Consider the following 16,842-nt stretch of genomic DNA (forward strand, 5'->3'; position numbering starts at 1 on the left):
GGTAAAAGCTAGGGGGAAGAAGGACATACTGAGGAGCTTGAGTGACAGTAGAGGTACAGGTGTCTGAGGTAGCTTCTCAGGAAGTTCCCTTGAACTTGGATCCGATGGGCCAGGATTGAAGGACCCATAATGGTGTAGGCGGCAAATGTCTCAAGCTTGCTTCCAGGCCTTCAGGATTGGCCACCAGGAAGGGATCTTCTCTGGACTCCCAGTGCCTGGGGGACTGCAGACAGCCCAGCACAGTGAGAGCACTTAGAGCCCTGGCGGGCCTGGCTGTTTTTCCCGAGAGCCATTTGTGATTGACTGGCAAGTCCCAAGTATAAACGGAACAAGAGCTTAGGATGGCCAGACTGGAAGGAATTCAAAGCATAGGCGAAGGACTATTAAGGGAACGAAGAGATTGATTTATGAGAGGAGATTAAAAGAATTAAACATGCTTTGCTTGGCTAAATGAACAGGGCTGAGTGTGAGAGGTGGTAATGGTCTTTAAATGTCAGTCCTCACAGAACAACCTTCTCCAGGGGAGGCTGCGTTTGACTTTGTACAAAAGGGCACGGCCAGACGAAAGTGGGTCAAGAGAAGAAAGAGAATCTCAAAGGCAAGGGCCCTGACAGTGAGTCATATTTCACCGTGGAATATTCTTCCAAGGGAAGTGGCGGGAACATCATCCCCTTTCAGAGGTTTAGAAAAAGGCCATCCAGTCGTCAGAACATGTCCCAGAAGGACTGGGGCCATCCTAGGAGGAGGCCTGGCCAAATTTGCCGCAACCATTTCTCATCTCAAATTTCCATTGTTCTAGAATCCATTTTTATCTGACGTTTGCAAACTCAGAAAAAAAAAAAAAAAAGAGCTCAAGAAAAATACTTAACACCCATAGCTGACTGTTGGGGAATCCTAGTATAAGTTGTGGGCTCCACAGAGGGCCCTGCCCCAAAATATCTCCCCCATCTAAAGACATCTTTTAATCCTTTGTAGCCAGGTTGTCATTTTGAATCCTGTGTTAAACAAAAAAAAATTTTTTCATGTTTGTTTATTTTTGAGAGAGAGAGACAGAATACAAGCAGGGGAAGGGCAGAGAGAGAGGGAGACACAGAATCTGAAGCAGGCTCCAGGCTCTGAGCTGTCAGCAAAGAGCCTGATGCAGGGCCCAATCTCACAGACTGCTAGATCATGACCAGAGCCAAAGTCAGACACTTCACTGACGGAGCCACTCAGGTGCCCCATTGAATCCTGTGTTTTAAAAAATGTCCATTGTTTTGTATTCTGGGTCTCTGGCCTAGTAGGGCTGTTAATTCCATGCTCATTGTGATGTTCTTCTGTGTACCTAGGTGGCAGGAACCTTCTTGGCATACATCTGAAGGAGTCACCCAGTTATAATACCAAGGATGCCCAGAATTTTCTGGGTTCTTACCGTGTGCCAGCTATTAGGTTTAGTTCTTTGTCTTGTTTTGGTTTATCTCATCTTAATTTAATTGGTGTACTTACTTTAATTCTCCAAACAGCCAAATGGATAGAAACTAGTATCCCTATTTTATGGATCAGGAAATTGAAACTAGGAAGATTGAGTCATTTGCGTAAACACCTAGTAAATAGTAAGCTCAGGTTCCTCTACCAGATGTCTGATTCCAGAGACTAAATTGTTTTGTTTCTGAATAGTACCTAATAAGCTCCTGTACAAGTGTATTTGGACAGTGTATCGGTAAGGTTGTCATGATAGGGAAAGGAAGATTCATGCATGCGTTCAGCCCATAAAGCATTGAAATAAATCCCCCTGGTCCTTGTTGTGCTAATTTACCTGGAGGTGTGGATGATTTATCAGATTCAGATGAGAGATCTGGGTACCTGAGTGTCAGGAGGGGTAAAGTTCTAAGTGGGGAAAAGGTAGAGGGTGGGATGGGAGAAGAGTGACCTTAATTGTCACCCGAACAAAATGTATCTGCTTTAAAATGGTGCTTAGAGGGGCGCCTGGGTGGCTCAGTCGGTTGGGCGTCTGACTTCGGCTCAGGTCATGATCTCACCGTCCGTGGGTTCGAGCCCCGCATAGGGCTCTGTGCTGACAGCTCGGAGCCTGGAGCCCGCTTCCAACTCTGTGTCTCCCTCTCTCTCTGCTCCTCCCCCACTCAAGCTCTATCTCTGTCTCTCTCAAAAATGAATAAACATCAAAATGGTGCTTAGAAATATATACTCAAAACAGTTGAAACCAGGGATTCCATAGGTATTTGTACAGACGTGTTCATAGCAGCACTATTCACAACAGCCAAATGTAGAAACAACCCAAACATCTCCTGATGGATGATTTGTCTAAACAAATGTGATGTACACATACAGTGCAATATTAATTCTTGAAAAGGAAGGACATTCTAACACATGCTATATGTAGCATAGATGAACCTTGAAGACATTGTGCTAAGTGAAATAAACTAGTCACAAAAAAGGACAAAATACTGTATGGTTCCACTTATGTGAGGACCTAGAATAGTCAAATCCAGAGAAACAGAAAGTCGAATGGTAGCTGCCAGGGGCTACAGGGGAGAAGGGAGTAAGGAATTCTTGACGAACAGAGAGTTTGGGTTTGGGAAGATGAAAACAATTCTGGAGATAGATGGTGAGTGATGGCTGCACAAAAATATAGAGTGTACTTAATGTCAGTGAACTATACACTTAAAAATGGTTAGAATGGTAAATTTTATGTATGTTCTCTCCCCGCCCCCCCCCCCCCCCCCCCCCCCCCCCCGCCACACACACACAAAGGATGCCTGAGCCAGACCTAATGGGGACACGATGTGGAGTTAGGCCTGATGAGGATGTGGCTGCTTTCTTTAAAGGCTATTCTGCTTTAATTCAATAAACTGATAGTCCTTCCCAACCCACTGTCGTTTCTACTCAGCTAAATCTTGGTCCTTTCAGCTGATCGGTGAATACAGGGCCCTGCTCACAGTGGGCAGTGAGTAAATGTCTGCTGAATGAATAAATGAGCGAATTATTCTTTCTACTCGTATCTGTTACTCAGTCCTTTTCAGAACTCCTGCCTCTTTACGCATCTCTCCTTCTTCCTTCTCTTGGAGCTTCGCACATGCTTTCATGTTGCGTCGCAGTGATTCTCCGAGTGCGGTCTCTGGACCAGCAGCATCAGCACCACTGGGGGACCTTGTTAGAAATAAAAAATCTCGGGTCCCACCCAGACCTACTGAATGAGGCACTCACAGGCCGCGACCTGTGTTTTAACAAGCGCTCAGGGTGAATCCAGTGTCTGCTCGAGTTTGAGAGCCGATGTTGAAATGAGGCACAGATCCAGCCCATCCAACACGAACTCCTCCATCATCACATCAACGTATCTGCTGCCATATATCCTATCGCTTCCACCGGCCCTTGAGGAATCAAAGTGAGAAACAAACACAAAAAATGCCCCGCAGACGATAATAATGCCTGTGTGCCAGGTACCATTCTAAGTGGTTTACATTTATTAACTCATCACGATGAGCTAGCACTGTTACCCTGTCTTTCACAGATGAGGGAATTGTGGCACAGAGCAATTAAGTAACTTTCTTAAGACCGCTCGGCTCTAAGTGATAAATCTGGGATTCAAACTCAGGCAGTCTGGCCCCAGATCCCTACTCCCCACCACGCTCTACACTGCCTCTCAACGCGTACGTGTGGAGTGAAAATATGAGGGTCTACTATGACTTTTTTATGGTGGTAGTCTCTGTGCCAAGGGCTTTGTATGCATTATCTTACTTAATTCTCATAGCAACCCTGTGAGGTCAGTACTGTTACCGCCATTTTCCAGAGGATGGAACTGAGTCTCCAAGGTGCTAAGTGAATTGACCAAAGTAATCCAACATGTACATGGGGGAAGCGACAAACGCCATGCCGGTGATTTTCTCACACTTTGTCTCCCCGCCCCCGCCCTGCCCTTGCACATTAAATGCACACTCCACCTGGGTTCCCCTTGCACGGCGCATGCCATCTTGTCTCTCCTGCTTCCCTGTGGTCTCTGTACTTGCCTCTCCCACGGCAGCCTACAAGTCTTCTCTCTCCACCAAAGCTGTCATCTTTGGAGTCACTCGCTTATTCGTGGGCATTCATGCAGTGTCTCCTATACGCCAGGCACTGGGGTAACGACGGTGACAAAAACAGGCACGGCTCTGCCCTCCCGGAGTACAGTGTCCTCCGTGCAACTGCACCTTAAAAATTACCTCTGCTGCCAGCAGGCGTAGTAGAAAGTCATCCGTTGGAACCCGAGCAGGTGACCAGAAGCTACAAACGCCACGGTGATTTTCAAAACACATACATAGTGATTAACACATCTGTAGAAGCACTTCTTTGTTGACACCTTCGCTCCAGATACAATAGTCTCGAGACCCTAACAACAACAAAATTCTGATACTCTTTCAATCTGGTGAAAGATTACATTCTTCGTTCTGAAAGTGACTCGGAGGATGCGTGGTTCTGCTTCTGCATGAGTGAGCCCTTACGCAGAGAATACAGACTCACCAGGTACAAACAAGTGTGAATTTTAATGCCCCTTTAGACTCAGTGGGGGAGGGAATGGGGCCGCAGGGTACGGGGTTATGCTCTCACCACGTGGCCAGACCCAGGAAGAAGGGGGTGGGGCTGCCCATCTGCTTCCAGCAAGGCAGCCTGGGCACAGACTGGGGAATCTGTCTCTGGCTGCCAGAAGGGAGAGACAGGGGAATCTCTCTTTGATGAGCGAGTTGGGTGTACTTATGGGTAATTGAAAGTGACAAGGAATGCAGGGGTTGGACTGCCTGCACAAAAGTAACCCACTAATCCTTTAAAACTGTATTGCTAAAACCGAATTGCTCCCTGGAATGCTCGTGGCCCAGCCAACTGTCCAGCTCATCGCCCCCTTCCTTCAGGTCTCTGCTCAGATGGCCCTTTCTCGGGGATGCCATTCGGATCCCCCTATTTGAAGCTTCCTCCTCCCCTTCAGTTCCCCGGCTGGATTTCCTATCCTTCCCCACTTAATTTTTGTCCTGTTGCCTTTATTGCCACACGATGTGCCATTTTACTTGTCGACTTGAGTATTATCTGCCCCCTTCCATTAGATTGTGAGCTCCTCAAGGCAGGGGGTTTTATCTGTCTTGTTTGCTGAAGGGTTGTTTACCTGAGAAGATCCCTTGTCAATACCATACAAACAAGTATCTTTTTAATAACTAATTATTCCGTATTCTTAATCACCTGTTTCTAAACTATTTTCATTATCTCTTCATTAACAATATGTATTAGCATCTAATGGGTCCTGAGCTACACTAGAAGCTCAGAGAGGTTCTAAAAATAAAATGCTGTTGCAAGCCCATCCTTAGGAATTTTCTTAGTTTGTAGGAAAACTTTCTTTTGTTATGGTCATCTGAACTTAATCATGCCCCTTAAAAGGCTAGGATTTTTCAATGTGCTATTCACTATTATAAATAATGGAGTAAAAACAGGTTTTGGGTTTGTTTTTTGTTTTTTGGTTTTTGGTTTTTTTTGTTTTGTTTTTTTGCATATGCCTTTCTTTGTTTGGTATTATTTTGGTAGAATAGATTCCCAGAACTGTAATTACATACACAAAGGATGTGGACTTTTTAATGTTTTTGATATATGTTGATTGCAAAGGTGATTATAACATTCCCGTCAGCGTTCCTTCCAACAGCCTGATCTGGGCTTGTCATCATGGTAACCACACCCACTGATGGGAAGGGACACATATATTCCCATATCAGGACTAGGCATCAGAGGACTTGGGCAGGTCAAATTGATTAACCAGCTGTAGCAAGATGAAAGCTAATGGAGGAACACAGAAAGTCACTTACTTAGATCCAAATAACCAATTGCACGTGTACAAGGAGAGATACTTGGACTTATGGCAGCGCATTAAACAAACAACAACAAAAATACCCTAGGGTTTTTAGTTGCCTGTAAGTTCAGAATGAGTCATCTATTGAGATAGGACCATGAAAAGCTAATGAGGTCTTAGGACGCGTCATAGGTGCATGAACACAGGAGTCAGATTGTTTTGTGGGATTATTATTTTTTTAATTTATTTTAGAGAAAGAGGGCATGTGAGTCAGGGAGAGGGACAGACAGAGAAAGAGAGAACCCCAAGCAGGGTTCATGCTCAGTGGGGAGCCCAACACAGGACTCGATCCAATGACCCTGAGATCATGATGTGAGCCATAATCAAGAGTCAGATGCTCAGCTGACTGAGCCACTCGGGCGCCCTATGTCTTATGGGATTCTTAATCCCTCCTGAGTGAGCTCACAATATTCTCTTTCTTCATATATAGAATACACCTTTCTAGTGAACGAATATTACAGTGTAAAATATACAGCATTTTCTTTCATGCATTTGTTTATTCAGATATTTCCTTAGCATTCAGACCACTCTGTACTTTTCCTTCAGAGTGTTTTTGTTTAACATTTCTCTGCACCTACCAAATTGTAGGGCAAAATCATATGTGTTTTGTTCACTAGTATATTTCTAACCACCAGCACCATACCTGGCACATGGTAGACACTCAATAAATGTTAGCTGAGATGAAACATTTCATTAGCTGTGAAAGGCAACACACTAGGCTCTGAGCGTATTGAGATGAATAATTAAGGCCTGGTGCCTGGTATCAGGTGGTCAGGATCTACAGCAGAACTTGCCAACCCTGGTGGATCCCAAGTGGGTTATAGGAGCACCTAGATATTTACTTGTTTAGATATTGGGGTGGACTCATTTGTTTACCCTAGGGAAATTCTATCGTTTCCTGCATGTGACACAGAGTAAGCCAATTGCACATGCACAAGAAGAGAGACTTTCATTTACGGCAGCACGTTCGGCAGGCAGATAAGAACGATATAGAAAGGACCGTTTTTGCAACATGCTAGGCACTAGAATTGCTGCATGTGTGACAATAAGAAAACAGTCATTTTCAGGAAGTGAGGAGGGAGTGCTGATTTGAGAGGAGAGAAAAGACGTTCATGGAGGTGATTACTTTGAGTTGTCTCTTTGGGTGGTTCAAGCTTACAGGTGCACGGGGGGTGACAATGAAGGGTATGTGTGAAGTCCACTCTACTGTTTCCTCAGACCTCTATTTTAAAACTTTCCCTACTTAATGTTTCACTGCATCTTCTTTGATTAGTGCATAGAGCCCAGCAGGGACACAGTAAGTTTTCTTACATGAATGAATGAATGAATGAAGGAATGAACGGACGAACGAACGAATGAACTAGGGCATAAAAGACATGCTATGGCCAGCCCCTTCTCTTCAGGAATTCACTCAGAGAGCAAAATGACAGAGGGTAAAATGACAGAGGGTAAAATGCCTCTGTCAAGATGTGATCCTAAGAGAACCATCAAAAGAACACATTTTAAAGGCAATGGCAGGACCTCTTGTTCGATACTTCGTTTTCTTTTTTTAAATTGCCATCTGAAATCATTTGTAAGGAGAGTGAGAAGCAGCTTGCCTTGTGAGTGCCTGGGGTACACATGGGGTCCTCAGGCTGCTACAGCCCCGATCTCTGGTGCCTGCTACCAGGAAGGATGAAAAGCAGTTTCCTTCCAAGCAAGCAAGCCCTGAGTCTGAGAACCAGATGCTCTATGGGGAGGAACAGCAGAGCACACACCCTTGTTTTGTGTTGGAAAATACAGAAAAGGATAAATACAGAGGGTGGTGAAGACGAAATAAAAAATGTCCTCTTATAACATAGAGATAATCACTATTAACATTTGGGTACATTTCCTTCCAGATTTTAAATATATATGCGTATATGTAGTTGCTCAACAAATATTGGAACGAAACTATATATAGGATCTTATGACCTCTTTTATTTTTAATGAACGTTATATTATGAGTATATTTCAATACAATTAAACATTATTCCACAGCATGAATTTTAATGACTTTATAATACTCCACTATTCTGTTGAATTATAATTTATTCCACCATTCCTCTGTTGTTGGGCACGATAGGTTCCAGTTTTCATTTTTCCTCTTTCGTTATAAAAAAAAAAACGCGGGGCGCCTGGGTGGCGCAGTCGGTTAAGCGTCCGACTTCAGCCAGGTCACGATCTCGCGGTCCCTGAGTTCGAGCCCCGCATCAGGCTCTGGGCTGATGGCTCAGAGCCTGGAGCCTGCTTCCGATTCCGTGTCTCCCTCTCTCTCTGCCCCTCCCCCGTTCATGCTGTGTCTCTCTCTGTCCCAAAAATAAATAAATGTTGAAAAAAAAAAAACGCACTGCAATGAACACAACACATAAATCATTGTTAACATCTGTGACCATTTCCCTATTATCAATTTCAAGAATTACATTACAGGGTTGAACTAATGTCTCCCTCCCTCTCTTTCTCTCTGCACACACACACGCACACATGTGTGCATGTATGTATTAGCTCCCCTATTTCTAAAAGGGGACATTTGGAATTAGACAGTGTCACTGGTAGGCACATGGATTATGATGACAGGAGAAAGCATTCCTGTTCCTAGGCTGATTTTCTTCCCCCAAAAGGACTCTTTATCTCATTATTTCTTCCAATTCTAGCTTAACTTGTCTAGTTAGAATATACGTTGGGTGTGCGGAAAGAACGTGGTTTCGGAGTCAGCGGGCCCGGGCTCAAATTCTGCCTCCACCAGCTGGGTGAAGAAGTCGCTTAATTTCTTTGACTCGTAGCTCCTTCATCTATAAAGTAGGGATGAGAAAGGTTATTTTGAGAATCAGATGAGCTACTTTATGTGAAATTCCCCAGATGGTGTCGGGATGTAATGGACCCTCAATCAATGTCTCTTCCTTCTGAGCCGGAAGCTTAGTAGGGTGCCCTTTCCACGTCTCTGTGGCCAGTGAATCACAAACCCCGTCCCTCTGTAGACGTGAGCAGACATCCCACCTTTGGTATAACCAACCAGCTGTCTTTTCGACCCCCAAGTGAGGGGAGGGACAGGCTTGTCTAATTCTTTCTATCTTCATTGTAATATGATTGGGAAGTCTATAAAGTAAAATGGGAAAACTTCACTGTTTCTGGATACATCATACCCAGTAAATAAAAATAAAACTCTGGTCCCTGAGGGTGCTAGGTGGTTGGCTGGGCTCCATTACTGGCTTTGTGACCTTCTCCCACACAGCAGTTTAACCAAAAATGGGTTCAAATTATACTTTGAGAAAGACAAATGCCGGGGAGGGGGGAGCGATGAGCAGACAGAGGAAACCACAACTATCACCTCCAGGTATGAAGTAGTCTAGTTGTTTATTTAATGCTCTCCCTCTTAGCTGTAGGTTCCATGAAAACAGGACAGTCCATTTCTTTCGTCCCCAGTGCTGGGTACAATGCCTGCCACCCAAGAGGCACTCAGTAAATACGTGTCACATAAATAAACCAATCTACTAATTTCCTGTCAGTTTCTGACCCATCCCATGAGGTGGGCACTGTTCTCGTCCCCATCACGCAGGCCAGGTAATACCGAGGGAAACGGAAACTGTGACAAAGGGCACAGAGCCATAAATGGTGGGGAGCGAGGATGGAAACGTGAGGACAGACTCTGTGCCATTTTCTCTGTTCAGCATCTTGTGTGGCTACAGGAACAGAAGTGTGGGAGGGACAGACTGAAATCGACTGCTTGTCTCCTAAAATCTTCTCAGGGTTGTTCCAGAAAGCACACTGGGTTCATCACCTCATGGGTCCTTCTTGTGCTGTCATCCCCTGACACCCATATCTTACTTCCATCCCATTTGGAGTCTGTGCCCCTACCCCGTCTCCACGCTCTCTCACACTTGGCACATCCTTTATTCAGTCCTTCACACACTGTGGCTTAATGTGTTAAATCCCTGTTCGCCAACGAGATTCTGCAAAGAGACGGAAATCTGGGCCGTGGCCATCTCTGTATTTGCACGGCTTCCCCAAGGCTTGGCACTCTGGCCAGTTGATAAATGTTTCCCAAATTGATGGACGACTTGCTGCTGGAATTTTTGGCCCTCGTTTGCGGGCATTCGTTGGTCTCATGCTTTCTTGCATGGGAACTAGTATTGTTTTCCCATCTATCTTCTGAAAGGTCTAGAAATCATTTTCAAATACGTCATAGAATTGTTTAGCAGACAACCTGTAACTCTTCTTGCCTCCAAAGAACTTTTATCAGGTACGTGTCAAGTAGATGGAAAATGCCAGTAAGTCATGGCGTGGCCTTGTAATCCCCTCATCTTTGTTTTTTGCTTCTAAGTTTTTATTTTTCCATTTTTTTAAATAGAAGTGCAGTTGACACACAATGTTACACCAGTTCCAGGTGTACAACATAGTGATTTGATAACTACATACGTTATGCTCTGCTCCCTACAAGTGTAGCCACCATCTGTCCGCATATAACACTATTACAATATCATTGACTATATTCCCTATGCTATCCCTGTCATCCCTGTGACTTACTCATTCCATAACTGGAAGCCTGCGTCTCCCACTATCCTTCATCCATTTTGTCCATCCTCCCACCCTGCTCCCCTCTGAGAACCCTCAGTTTGTTCTTTGTAGTTATATATTTATGTTCTTTATACTCGTATTTTGTTCTTTATATTTATCTATGTTTCTGCCTCTTGTTTGCGTATTCATTTGTTTTGTGTTTTAGATTCCACATGGAAGCGAAATCACATGGTATGTGTCTGGCTGAATTGTGATACCTTCTAGGCCCACCTGTGTTCTCACAAATGGCAAGGTCTCATTCTTTTCTATGGCTGAGCAATATTCTATTGTATATACGGATGCCACGTCTTCTTCATCCACCCATCCTTCCATCCATCGATAGACACGGGTTGCTCCCACATCTTCACTCTTGTAAATAATGCTGCAATAAACATAGGGGTGCAGATATCTTTTCAAATTAGTGTTTTTTGTTTTTTTTGGGTAAATACCCAGTAGTGGAATTACTGAATCATATGGTATTTCTATTCTTAATTAAAAAAAATTTTTTTAACGTTTATTTATTTTTGAGACAGAGAGAGAGAGACAGAGCATGAGTGAGGGAGGGGCAGATAGAGAGGGAGACACAGAATCCAAAGCAGGCTCTAGGTTCTAAGCTGTCAGCACAGAGCCCGATGTGGGGCTCGAACTCACCGACTGCGAGATCATGACCTGAGCCGAAGCTGGACGCTCAACCGACTGAACCACCCAGATGCCCCTCTATTTTTAATTTTTTGAGGAACCTCCATGCTGTTTTTCACAGTGGCTGCACCAGTTTGTATTCCCACCAGCAGTGCAAAGGGTTCCCCTTTCTCCACATCCTTGCCAACACGTGTTGTTTCTTGTATGGTCGATTTTGTATGGTCGACAGGTGTGAGGTATTGTCTCGTTGTGGTTCTGATTTGCATTTCCCTGATGATGAGGGATGTTGAGCATATATTCATTTGTATGTCTTCTCTGGAAAAAATGTCTATTTAGGTCTTCTGCCCATTTTTTAAGTTTATTTATTTATTCAAGAGAGAGAAAGAGCATGAGAGAGAAAGAGCAGGGCAGGGGCAGAGAGAGAGAGGGAGAGAGAATCCTAAGCAGGCTCTGCGCTCTCAGCCTGATGTGGGGCTTGAACTCATGAACCATGAGATCGTGACCTGAGCCAAAATCGAGAGTCAGATGTTTCATCAACTGAGCCCCTCAGGCACCCCTGTCTTCTGCCCATTTTTAATCAGATTATTTGTATTTTGGTGTTCAGTTGCATAAGTTCTTTATATATTTTGGATATTAACCCCTTGTCACATATATCATTTGTAAATATCTTCTCCCATTCAGTAGGTTGCCTTTTCATTTTGTTGATGGTTTCTTTTGTGGTCCAAAAGTTTTTTATTTGGACATAGTTTTCATAATTTTCTTTTGCTTTTGTTTCCCTTGCCTGAGGAGACATCTCTAAAAAATTTTTCTGTGGCTAATGTCAGAGAAATTACTGCCTATGTTTTCTTCTAGGGAATTTATGGTTTCATGTCTTACATTTAGGTCTTTAATCCATTTTGAGTTTAGTTTTGTGTATGGTAAAAGAAAGTGGTCCATTTTCATTCTTCTGCATGTAGTTGTCCAGTTTTCCCAGCACTGTTTATCGAAGAGACTGGTCTTTCCCCATTGTATATCCTTGCCTCCTTTGTCATATATCAATTGGCCATATAAGTATGGGTTTATTTCTCGGCTCTCTATCATGTTCCTTGATCTATGTCTATTTTTGTGCCAGTACCATACTGTTTGGATTACTACAGCTTCGCAATATATCTTAAAATCTGTGATTGTGCTACCTCCAACTTTGTTTTTACTTCTTAAGATTGCTTTGCCTATTAGGGTTTTTTTTGGTGATTCCATACAAGTTTTAGTATTATTTATCCTAGTTCTGTGAAAAATGCTGTTGGTATTTTGATAGAGATTGCATTGAATCTGAAGATTGCTTTAGATAGTATGGAAATTTTTCACTACATGAATTATTCCATATCTTTCCATTTGTTTGTATCCTCTTCAAAAGAATTTTTATAATTTATGTATTAAGTAGCTTAAAAATGCCAATAAGTCACTGTGTGGCCTTCCAGTCCCCTCATCTTTAAAATGAAAATACTGAGTCTCCATTCCAGATCTAATTACTTTATGGGCTAGATTTTAATTCTGGTGTTACAAACATTTAACCCGTCTGTTTGCTTTTTAAAATAGAGTTAAAAAAATAATAACAAATAAATAAAATAGAGTTAAATCCAGAGAGTGAATGGATCATAGTTTATTTAAACAGTAGCCTATTGAAGGAAATTTAGGTAAATTTTTAAAATATTATAAATAATTTTTATAAAGAAAACCCTTTTTATTTATTTATTTATTTATTTATTTATTCAACAAATATTTATTAACACTAGCTTGTACAGGTATATTCTAAGCTGTGAGAATACAGCTATGATCAAACAGACAAAAATCCCTGCCCTATGAACATTGCTTTTTTTTTTTTAATGTTTACTTTTGAGAGAGAGAGGATGAGCAGGGTAGAGGCAGAAAGAGAAGGGAACAGAGGGTCTCAAGCAGGATCTGTGCTGATAGAAGAGAGCCCAATTGGGGGCTTGATCTCATGAACTGGAAGATCGTGACCTGAACCTAAGTCAGATGCTTAACCAACTAAGCCACCCAGGTGCCCCTGAACATTGCTTTTCTATATTTTATTTTTTTTTAATTTTTTTTTCAACGTTTATTTATTTTTGGGACAGAGAGAGACAGAGCATGAACGGGGGAGGGGCAGAGAGAGAGGGAGACACAGAATCGGAAACAGGCTCCAGGCTCTGAGCCATCAGCCCAGAGCCTGACACGGGGCTCGAACTCACAGACCGTGAGATCGTGACCTGGCTGAAGTCGGACGCTTAACCGACTGCGCCACCCAGGCGCCCCTCTATATTTTAAATCATATTCATGGATAGAACCCAAAGTTTCTGTACCAGATACTTTTTAGGCTCTTGATGTATATTAAAACACTTTCTGTCACACCTGATCAAGTAGGAATTTGAGTAGGAGCCTGACTCAGAGCTTACTTTTAGAAAGTATGTATAACCTTTGCCAAGTTATTCTTTGTGTGCCCCCTTGGACACAAAACTGTCCCTCCATTTGACCCCAGCTGATACCTGAAGTTCCACAATCCTTTGTTTGTGGGAGACCAGGGTATTGGCTAGAGGGAGTCCCCATCATTTACCACATGGTTACTAAACCACAATTTACAAGTCCCATTCTTGTGTAGTTACCTTTTTTTTTTTTTTTTTTTTTTTTACATTTTTACAATGTTTTTATTTATTTTGAGAGAGAGAGAGAGATAGAATATGACCAGGGGAGGGGAAGAGAGAGAGGGAGAGAGAGAGGGAGATGCAGAATCTAAAGCAGGCTCCAGGCTCTGAGGTGTCAGCACAGAGCCCGATGTGGGGCTTGAACTCACGAACCATGAGATCATGACCTGAGCCGAAGTCCGACTCAACTGACTGAGCTACCCCGGGTGCCCCTCAAAGGTCATTTTTGTCAAAGCATCCATTTCTGACCACATCTTATAAAACAATACCTGTATCACTCAATCCCATTTATCCTGCTTTAGTTCTCTTTATTTGACTTATGACCATCTGACGTGTTATAACTTGTGGGTTACTAGCTAGTTTTCCTCACTACAATATCAACTCCATGAAAGTAGGGACACTGCTTTGTTTAGCACTGTATCTGTTCCGTACTGTCACAGTGCCTGGCACATAGTCGGCATTTAATAAACAGCTGTCGATTTCTTAGGTGTGCCTTTTTAAACTCAGCCCTAAAATAAGTTGTTCTTTTTGACAATGGAATGACACTGACGGTGTGGTAAAGGCAAGGATTCTGGAACCAACTTTTCACCCCTTTCCTTCTCAAAGTCAGCTGACATCCCAGGGTTTCTTCATATGCATCTATATGAGGACACACACGCTTATACACACCTCCAAGCCTCTTTCCAAAGCAGCCTATACTTGTATACAGATGCCTTTCTGGCTTCCTAGTACAGGACCTTGCCTGAATCCCAATTTAATGTTATCATCTTTGTGGCAACATAGCCACTCACCCCCTCACTGACTGCATAAGTTTGGGCCACTTAATTTAACCTTGCTAAGCTTCAGTTTCCTTGCCTGTCAGTTTGGAAAAATACTAACTCGGAGAGTTGTAAAGATTAGATAAGGAAGGATCTCCAGTTTCTGCTTTGACATAGGAAGAGCTTGGAAGTCCACTCCTGTCCTCACAAGAAAAAAGCTGAAAAATTGAAAATCAAGAACTCTAATGATATCCATCGGTGAAGTGAGGACACGAGACAAACGGCCCCCTCCTTGCCCCCAACCTGGAGAGACAGGGGCTACTGAGAATCATAGCTTATCAGGAGCAGAAGTTGCTGGAGACAGTAACTGATGGGGACACTTAAATGGTCACTGACAGATAGCTAGAGGCTGAGTATAGACTACCTTGAGAGTTAAACCCCTTGGAGCCCAGTATTAAGGGATCTCAACACTTTGGTGAATTAAAAAAATTTTTTTTAAATTGTTTGTTCATTTTTTTAATCTTTACTTATTTTTGAGAGAGAGACAGAGTGTGAGCAGGGAAGGAGCAGAGAGAGAGGGAGACACAGAATCTGAAACAGGCTCCAGGCCCCGAGCTGACAGCACAGAGCCCAACGCGGGGCTCAAACTCAAAAACCATGAGATCATGACCTGAGCCAAAGTCGGATGCTCAACCGACTGAGCCACCCAGGCACCCCAAATGTTTGTTCATTTTTGAGGCAGAGAGAGAGAGAGCATGAGTGGGGAAGGGGTAGAGAGAGAGGGAGACCCAGAATCTGAAGCAGGCTCCAGACTCTGAGCTGTCAGCACAGAGCCCAAAGCAGGGGTCAAACTCACAGACCGCGAGATCATGACCTGAGCTGAAGTCGAGGGCTTAACTGACTGAGCCACCCAGGCACCCCCACACTTTTGTGAATTTTACCTCTAGAAGCCCCACCATGTTCTCACCTGGTGAAGGTGAGAGAAAAATTTTCTCCTGCTTCAGGCAGAGGGAGGGAAACAATAACCATTTTGAAATATATCCAGAACAGTCTCCATAAGATCTGCCCCAAAGGAGACTACCAGAGCCTTATCTGAGCCGGGAGAAGGACAATTAGCCAACTCTAGCCACCTCTAGCCTTCCTATCTCATATAAGGGGAGGAATAAAGGCTAAGAAACTTCTGAAAATCATAGCCAGAGACTCTGGCCCAGTAAGAAATCTGAGATTAATAATAAGGTTATAGACTGCTTCCCCTTCCCAATACCTTATTGTCTCATCAACAGGATTCCAGTATAATGACAATTTAAGAGGGAGTTTCTAGAGAAAACCAAAGATAATAGAGGAGACAGAAATAAAAACACTAGAGGGTATTGAAACCTCTGACACCTACAACCACAGCAAACGTTAAACACAGCCTAACTTCTAACCAGATAAACATGAAACTTCACACTAGCATTTTATTTATCTCAGTTCCTGTTATCCTATAGATCATCTCTGGCTTTCAACAGAAAATTACAAGGCATGCTAAAAGGCAAGAAAAAACACCATGAAGAGACAAAGCAAACAGCAGAACCAAACTTAGGGCAGAGATTTTGGAGTTATCAGACTAGGAATTTAAAATAACTGAATAATATGCTAAGCACCGTAAAGAAAAAAGTGTAGAACATGCAAGAGCAGATGGTAATGTAAGCAAAGAATTTGAAATTCTAGGAAAGAATCAAAAGAAAATGCTAGAAGCCAAAAATACTGTAACAGGTAATGAATACCTTGGATGGACTCACCAGTAGATTGGACGTGGCCAAGGAAAGGATCAGTGAGCTTGAAGATATGTCAGTAGAGGTGTTCCAAGCTGAAATGCAAAGGTAAAAAAAAAAAAAAAAAAAAAAAAAGAATGGACAAAAAAAAGTTCAGAATATCGAAAAACTGTGGGACAATTACAAAAGGCATAACATAGGTACAATGGGAATACCAGACCAAAAAAAATGAGAAAGGAGTAGAAGAAATGTTCGAAGATTAGATGAGCTAAATAAAAAAGACTTATCAAAGTACCTGGTACATACTATGTGATCAATAAATGATAGTTATTATAACTACCACTATCATCCATTGATAGATCCAAGTACCAGAAGAGCAAAGGAGGGTATGGATCAAAGACAACATTTTAGAGAGAACTTATTCTTAATTGGGGGTGGGGGGGGGATACTTCTTTATTTGAGGGCAGGGCAAAGGCAAAGGAAATTGGTGAAAATATACAACAATTTGATGAATAAGAAATGAAGGTGATAGAGTTCACGTAGGATGCTCTCCATATAATTCAGACTTTAATAGTAATATC

The 16,842-nt window shown here is 42.8% G+C and overlaps 1 protein-coding gene across 6 annotated transcripts in view; it reads left to right on the plus strand.

Annotated features, from left to right (window-relative positions):
• The window catches only part of SPON1 (spondin 1), a 261,400-nt gene that overhangs the window by 20,639 nt on the left and 223,919 nt on the right, over window positions 1–16,842 (plus strand). The gene's annotated exons all lie outside the window — the stretch shown is intronic.

This window comes from Felis catus, chromosome D1, assembly GCF_018350175.1.
Source record: "Felis catus isolate Fca126 chromosome D1, F.catus_Fca126_mat1.0, whole genome shotgun sequence".
NCBI classification, from domain to species: domain Eukaryota; kingdom Metazoa; phylum Chordata; class Mammalia; order Carnivora; family Felidae; genus Felis; species Felis catus.